Here is a 5,000-nt window from a genome sequence, read left to right as displayed (position 1 = left end):
ACCATAAAAAGCTTACAGCACCTGGTATTCACAGGCGGTCTCCCATCCAAGTACTAACCAGGCCCGCCCCTGCTTAGCTTCCGAGATCGGGCGTTTTCAGGATAGTATGGCCGTAACCTGCCAGGACAACTGAAAAGATCCTATTTGAAGAAGACGCAGGCCAAACTAGACTCCAGCAAAAAGTGTCAAACAGCGCCCTCTGCTGTCAGGCAAGAGCAGAAACCATAAAAAGCTTACAGCACCTGGTAATCCCAGGCGGTCTCCCATCCAAGTACTAACCAGGACCGCCCCTGCTTAGCTTCCGAGATCGGACGAGATCGGGCGTTTTCAGGGTAGTATGGCCAAAAGCTGCCAAGGCGACTGAAAAGATCCTATTTGAAGGCGACGCAGGACAAACTAGACTCCAGCAAAACATGTCAAACAGCGCCCTCTGCTGTCAGGCAAGAGCAGAAACCATGAAAAGCTTACAGCACCTGGTATTCCCAGGCGGTCTCCCATCCAAGTACTAACCAGGCCTGCCCCTGCTTAGCTTCCGAGATCGGACGAGATCGGGCGTTTTCAGGGTAGTATGGCCGTAAGCTGCCAGGTCAACTGAAAAGATCCTATTTGAAGGTGACGCAGGCCAAACTAGACTACAGCAAAAAGTGTCAAACAGCGCCCTCTGCTGTCAGGCAAGAGCAGAAACCATAAAAAGCTTACAGCACCTGGTATTCACAGGCGGTCTCCCATCCAAGTACTAACCAGGCCCGGCCCTGCTTAGCTTCCGAGATCGTACGAGATCGGGCGTTTTCAGGGTAGTATGGCCTAAGCTGCCAGGTCAACTGAAAAGATCCTATTTGAAGGTGACACAGGCCAAACTAGACTACAGCAAAAAGTGTCAAACAGCGCCCTCTGCTGTCAGGCAAGAGCAGAAACCATAAAAAGCTTACAGCACCTGGTATTCACAGGCGGTCTCCCATCCAAGTACTAACCAGGCCCGCCCCTGCTTAGCTTCCGAGATCGGGCGTTTTCAGGGTAGTATGGCCGTAAGCTGCCAGGACAACTGAAAAGATCTTATTTGAAGGCGACGCAGGCCAAACTAGATCAAGCAAAAAGTGTCAAACAGCGCCCTCTGCTGTCAGGCTAGAGCAGAAACCATAAAAAGCTTACAGCACCTGGTATTCCCAGGCGGTCTCCCATCCAAGTACTAACCAGGCCCGCCCCTGCTTAGCTTCCGAGATCGGACGAGATCGGGCGTTTTCAGGGTAGTATAGCCGTAAGCTGCCAGGTCAACTGAAAAGATCCTATTTGAAGGTGACGCAGGCCAAACTAGACTCCAGCAAAACATGTCAAACAGCGCCCTCTGCTGTCAGGCAAGAGCAGAAACCATGAAAAGCTTACAGCACCTGGTATTCCCAGGCGGTCTCCCATCCAAGTACTAACCAGTCCCGCCCCTGCTTAGCTTCCGAGATCGGACGAGATCGGGCGTTTTCAGGGTAGTATGGCCGTAAGCTGCCAGGGCAACTGAAAAGATCCTATTTGAAGAAGACGCAGGCCAAACTAGACTCCAGCAAAAAGTGTCAAACAGCGCCCTCTGCTGTCAGGCAAGAGCAGAAACCATGAAAAGCTTACAGCACCTGGTATTCCCAGGCGGTCTCCCATCCAAGTACTAACCAGGCCCGCCCCTGCTTAGCTTCCGAGATCGGACGAGATCAGGCGTTTTCAGGGTGGTATGGCCGTAAGTTGCCAGGACAACTGAAAAGATCTTATTTGAAGGCGACGCAGGCCAAACTAGATCCAGCAAAAAGTGTCAAACAGCGCCCTCTGCTGTCAGGCTAGAGCAGAAACCATAAAAAGCTTACAGCACCTGGTATTCCCAGGCGGTCTCCCATCCAAGTACTAACCAGGCCCTCCCCTGCTTAGCTTCCGAGATCAGGCGTTTTCAGGGTAGTGTGGCCGTAAGCTGCCAGGGCAACTGTAAAGATCCTATTTGAAGGCGATGCAGGCCAAACTAGACTACAGCAAAAAGTGTCAAACAGCGCCCTCTGCTGTCAGGCAAGAGCAGAAACCATAAAAAGCTTACAGCACCTGGTATTCACAGGCGGTCTCCCATCCAAGTACTAACCAGGCCCGGCCCTGCTTAGCTTCCGAGATCGTACGAGATCGGGCGTTTTCAGGGTAGTATGGCCTAAGCTGCCAGGTCAACTGAAAAGATCCTATTTGAAGGTGACACAGGCCAAACTAGACTACAGCAAAAAGTGTCAAACAGCGCCCTCTGCTGTCAGGCAAGAGCAGAAACCATAAAAAGCTTGCAGCACCTGGTATTCACAGGCGGTCTCCCATCCAAGTACAAACCAGGCCCGCCCCTGCTTAGCTTCCGAGATTGGGCGTTTTCAGGGTAGTATGGCCGAAAGCTGCCAGGACAACTGAAAAGATCTTATTTGAAGGCGACGCAGGCCAAACTAGATCAAGCAAAAAGTGTCAAACAGCGCCCTCTGCTGTCAGGCTAGAGCAGAAACCATAAAAAGCTTACAGCACCTGGTATTCCCAGTCGGTCTCCCATCCAAGTACTAATCAGGCCCGCCCCTGCTTAGCTTCCGAGATCGGACGAGATCGGGCGTTTTCAGGGTAGTATGGCCGTAAGCTGCCAGGTCAACTGAAAAGATCCTATTTGAAGGTGACGCAGGCCAAACTAGACTCCAGCAAAACATGTCAAACAGCGCCCTCTGCTGTCAGGCAAGAGCAGAAACCATGAAAAGCTTACGGCACCTGGTATTCCCAGGCGGTCTCCCATCCAAGTACTAACCAGGCCCGCCCCTGCTTAGCTTCCGAGATCGGACGAGATCGGGCGTTTTCAGGGTAGTATGGCCGTAAGCTGCCACATCAACTGAAAAGATCCTATTTGAAGGCGACGCAGGCCAAACTAGACTCTAGCAAAAAGTGTCAAACAGCGCCCTCTGCTGTCAGGCAAGAGCAGAAACCATAAAAAGCTTACGGCACCTGGTATTCCCAGGCTGTCTCCCATCCAAGTACTAACCAGGCCCGCTCCTGCTTAGCTTCCGAGATCGGACGACATCGGGCGTTTTCAGGGTAGTATGGCCGTAAGCTGCCAGGACAACTGAAAAGATCCTATTTGAAGGCGACGCAGGCCAAACTAGATCCAGCAAAAAGTGTCAAACAGCGCCCTCTGCTGTCAGGCTAGAGCAGAAACCACAAAAAGCTTACAGCACCTGGTATTCCCAGGCGGTCTCCCATCCAAGTACTAACCAGGCCCGCCCCTGCTTAGCTTCCGAGATCGGACGAGATCGGGCGTTTTCAGGGTAGTATGGCCGTAAGCTGCCAGGACAACTGAAAAGATCTTATTTGAAGGCGACGCAGGCCAAACTAGATCCAGCAAAAAGTGTCAAACAGCGCCCTCTGCTGTCAGGCTAGAGCAGAAACCATAAAAAGCTTACAGCACCTGGTATTCCCAGGCGGTCTCCCATCCAAGTACTAACCAGGCCCGCCCCTGCTTAGCTTCCGAGATCGGACGAGATCGGGCGTTTTCAGGGTAGTATGGCCGTAAGCTGCCAGGTCAACTGAAAAGATCCTATTTGAAGGTGACGCAGGCCAAACTAGACTACAGCAAAAAGTGTCAAACAGCGCCCTCTGCTGTCAGGCAAGAGCAGAAACCATAAAAAGCTTACAGCACCTGGTATTCACAGGCGGTCTCCCATCCAAGTACTAACCAGGCCCGCCCCTGCTTAGCTTCCGAGATCGGGCGTTTTCAGGATAGTATGGCCGTAACCTGCCAGGACAACTGAAAAGATCCTATTTGAAGAAGACGCAGGCCAAACTAGACTCCAGCAAAAAGTGTCAAACAGCGCCCTCTGCTGTCAGGCAAGAGCAGAAACCATAAAAAGCTTACAGCACCTGGTAATCCCAGGCGGTCTCCCATCCAAGTACTAACCAGGACCGCCCCTGCTTAGCTTCCGAGATCGGACGAGATCGGGCGTTTTCAGGGTAGTATGGCCAAAAGCTGCCAAGGCAACTGAAAAGATCCTATTTGAAGGCGACGCAGGACAAACTAGACTCCAGCAAAACATGTCAAACAGCGCCCTCTGCTGTCAGGCAAGAGCAGAAACCATGAAAAGCTTACAGCACCTGGTATTCTCAGGCGGTCTCCCATCCAAGTACTAACCAGGCCTGCCCCTGCTTAGCTTCCGAGATCGGACGAAATCGGGCATTTTCAGGGTAGTATGGCCGTAAGCTGCCAGGTCAACTGAAAAGATCCTATTTGAAGGTGACGCAGGCCAAACTAGACTACAGCAAAAAGTGTCAAACAGCGCCCTCTGCTGTCAGGCAAGAGCAGAAACCATAAAAAGCTTACAGCACCTGGTATTCACAGGCGGTCTCCCATCCAAGTACTAACCATGCCCGGCCCTGCTTAGCTTCCGAGATCGTACGAGATCGGGCGTTTTCAGGGTAGTATGGCCTAAGCTGCCAGGTCAACTGAAAAGATCCTATTTGAAGGTGACACAGGCCAAACTAGACTACAGCAAAAAGTGTCAAACAGCGCCCTCTGCTGTCAGGCAAGAGCAGAAACCATAAAAAGCTTACAGCACCTGGTATTCACAGGCGGTCTCCCATCCAAGTACTAACCAGGCCCGCCCCTGCTTAGCTTCCGAGATCGGGCGTTTTCAGGGTAGTATGGCCGTAAGCTGCCAGGACAACTGAAAAGATCCTATTTGAAGAAGACGCAGGCCAAACTAGACTCCAGCAAAAAGTGTCAAACAGCGCCCTCTGCTGTCAGGCAAGAGCAGAAACCATAAAAAGCTTACAGCACCTGGTAATCCCAGGCGGTCTCCCATCCAAGTACTAACCAGGACCGCCCCTGCTTAGCTTCCGAGATCGGACGAGATCGGGCGTTTTCAGGGTAGTATGGCCGTAAGCTGCCAGGTCAACTGAAAAGATCCTATTTGAAGGTGACGCAGGCCAAACTAGACTACAGCAAAAAGTGTCAAACAGCGCCCTCTGCTGTC

General features: G+C 51.9%; 14 non-coding genes and 8 pseudogenes across 14 annotated transcripts; all 22 read right to left on the bottom strand.

The window, feature by feature from the left end:
- Window positions 1-9: 9 nt before the first annotated feature.
- LOC131113840 (5S ribosomal RNA) lies at window positions 10-118 on the bottom strand (annotated as a pseudogene).
- Window positions 119-230: 112 nt separating this feature from the next.
- Window positions 231-349, bottom strand: LOC131118940 (5S ribosomal RNA). The gene has a single exon (XR_009126080.1). It is a non-coding gene; the product is annotated as a 5S ribosomal RNA (ribosomal RNA).
- Window positions 350-461: 112 nt separating this feature from the next.
- Window positions 462-580, bottom strand: LOC131115085 (5S ribosomal RNA). Its single transcript, XR_009122375.1, has one exon. It is a non-coding gene; the product is annotated as a 5S ribosomal RNA (ribosomal RNA).
- Window positions 581-692: 112 nt separating this feature from the next.
- On the bottom strand, window positions 693-810 carry LOC131119046 (5S ribosomal RNA). The gene has a single exon (XR_009126177.1). It is a non-coding gene; the product is annotated as a 5S ribosomal RNA (ribosomal RNA).
- A 112-nt stretch (window positions 811-922) lies between these two features.
- On the bottom strand, window positions 923-1,031 carry LOC131112203 (5S ribosomal RNA; annotated as a pseudogene).
- Window positions 1,032-1,142: 111 nt separating this feature from the next.
- On the bottom strand, window positions 1,143-1,261 carry LOC131115520 (5S ribosomal RNA). Its single transcript, XR_009122798.1, has one exon. It is a non-coding gene; the product is annotated as a 5S ribosomal RNA (ribosomal RNA).
- A 112-nt stretch (window positions 1,262-1,373) lies between these two features.
- On the bottom strand, window positions 1,374-1,492 carry LOC131117163 (5S ribosomal RNA). The gene has a single exon (XR_009124388.1). It is a non-coding gene; the product is annotated as a 5S ribosomal RNA (ribosomal RNA).
- A 112-nt stretch (window positions 1,493-1,604) lies between these two features.
- On the bottom strand, window positions 1,605-1,723 carry LOC131115884 (5S ribosomal RNA). The gene has a single exon (XR_009123152.1). It is a non-coding gene; the product is annotated as a 5S ribosomal RNA (ribosomal RNA).
- Window positions 1,724-1,834: 111 nt separating this feature from the next.
- Window positions 1,835-1,943, bottom strand: LOC131112747 (5S ribosomal RNA; annotated as a pseudogene).
- A 112-nt stretch (window positions 1,944-2,055) lies between these two features.
- LOC131119045 (5S ribosomal RNA) lies at window positions 2,056-2,173 on the bottom strand. The gene has a single exon (XR_009126176.1). It is a non-coding gene; the product is annotated as a 5S ribosomal RNA (ribosomal RNA).
- A 112-nt stretch (window positions 2,174-2,285) lies between these two features.
- On the bottom strand, window positions 2,286-2,394 carry LOC131114194 (5S ribosomal RNA; annotated as a pseudogene).
- Window positions 2,395-2,505: 111 nt separating this feature from the next.
- On the bottom strand, window positions 2,506-2,624 carry LOC131116143 (5S ribosomal RNA). Its single transcript, XR_009123404.1, has one exon. It is a non-coding gene; the product is annotated as a 5S ribosomal RNA (ribosomal RNA).
- A 112-nt stretch (window positions 2,625-2,736) lies between these two features.
- On the bottom strand, window positions 2,737-2,855 carry LOC131117486 (5S ribosomal RNA). The gene has a single exon (XR_009124702.1). It is a non-coding gene; the product is annotated as a 5S ribosomal RNA (ribosomal RNA).
- Window positions 2,856-2,967: 112 nt separating this feature from the next.
- On the bottom strand, window positions 2,968-3,086 carry LOC131112018 (5S ribosomal RNA; annotated as a pseudogene).
- A 111-nt stretch (window positions 3,087-3,197) lies between these two features.
- On the bottom strand, window positions 3,198-3,316 carry LOC131114346 (5S ribosomal RNA). The gene has a single exon (XR_009121658.1). It is a non-coding gene; the product is annotated as a 5S ribosomal RNA (ribosomal RNA).
- Window positions 3,317-3,427: 111 nt separating this feature from the next.
- On the bottom strand, window positions 3,428-3,546 carry LOC131114344 (5S ribosomal RNA). The gene has a single exon (XR_009121656.1). It is a non-coding gene; the product is annotated as a 5S ribosomal RNA (ribosomal RNA).
- A 112-nt stretch (window positions 3,547-3,658) lies between these two features.
- LOC131113839 (5S ribosomal RNA) lies at window positions 3,659-3,767 on the bottom strand (annotated as a pseudogene).
- Window positions 3,768-3,879: 112 nt separating this feature from the next.
- On the bottom strand, window positions 3,880-3,998 carry LOC131118939 (5S ribosomal RNA). Its single transcript, XR_009126079.1, has one exon. It is a non-coding gene; the product is annotated as a 5S ribosomal RNA (ribosomal RNA).
- A 112-nt stretch (window positions 3,999-4,110) lies between these two features.
- LOC131116502 (5S ribosomal RNA) lies at window positions 4,111-4,229 on the bottom strand. Its single transcript, XR_009123748.1, has one exon. It is a non-coding gene; the product is annotated as a 5S ribosomal RNA (ribosomal RNA).
- A 112-nt stretch (window positions 4,230-4,341) lies between these two features.
- On the bottom strand, window positions 4,342-4,459 carry LOC131112136 (5S ribosomal RNA; annotated as a pseudogene).
- Window positions 4,460-4,571: 112 nt separating this feature from the next.
- LOC131112202 (5S ribosomal RNA) lies at window positions 4,572-4,680 on the bottom strand (annotated as a pseudogene).
- Window positions 4,681-4,792: 112 nt separating this feature from the next.
- On the bottom strand, window positions 4,793-4,911 carry LOC131118193 (5S ribosomal RNA). The gene has a single exon (XR_009125359.1). It is a non-coding gene; the product is annotated as a 5S ribosomal RNA (ribosomal RNA).
- Window positions 4,912-5,000: the final 89 nt, after the last annotated feature.

Source organism: Doryrhamphus excisus, unplaced genomic scaffold, assembly GCF_030265055.1.
Source record: "Doryrhamphus excisus isolate RoL2022-K1 unplaced genomic scaffold, RoL_Dexc_1.0 HiC_scaffold_25, whole genome shotgun sequence".
Taxonomy (NCBI): domain Eukaryota; kingdom Metazoa; phylum Chordata; class Actinopteri; order Syngnathiformes; family Syngnathidae; genus Doryrhamphus; species Doryrhamphus excisus.
Note: the sequence above shows the minus strand (reverse complement) of the source record. Positions and strands in the feature narration are given on the sequence as shown.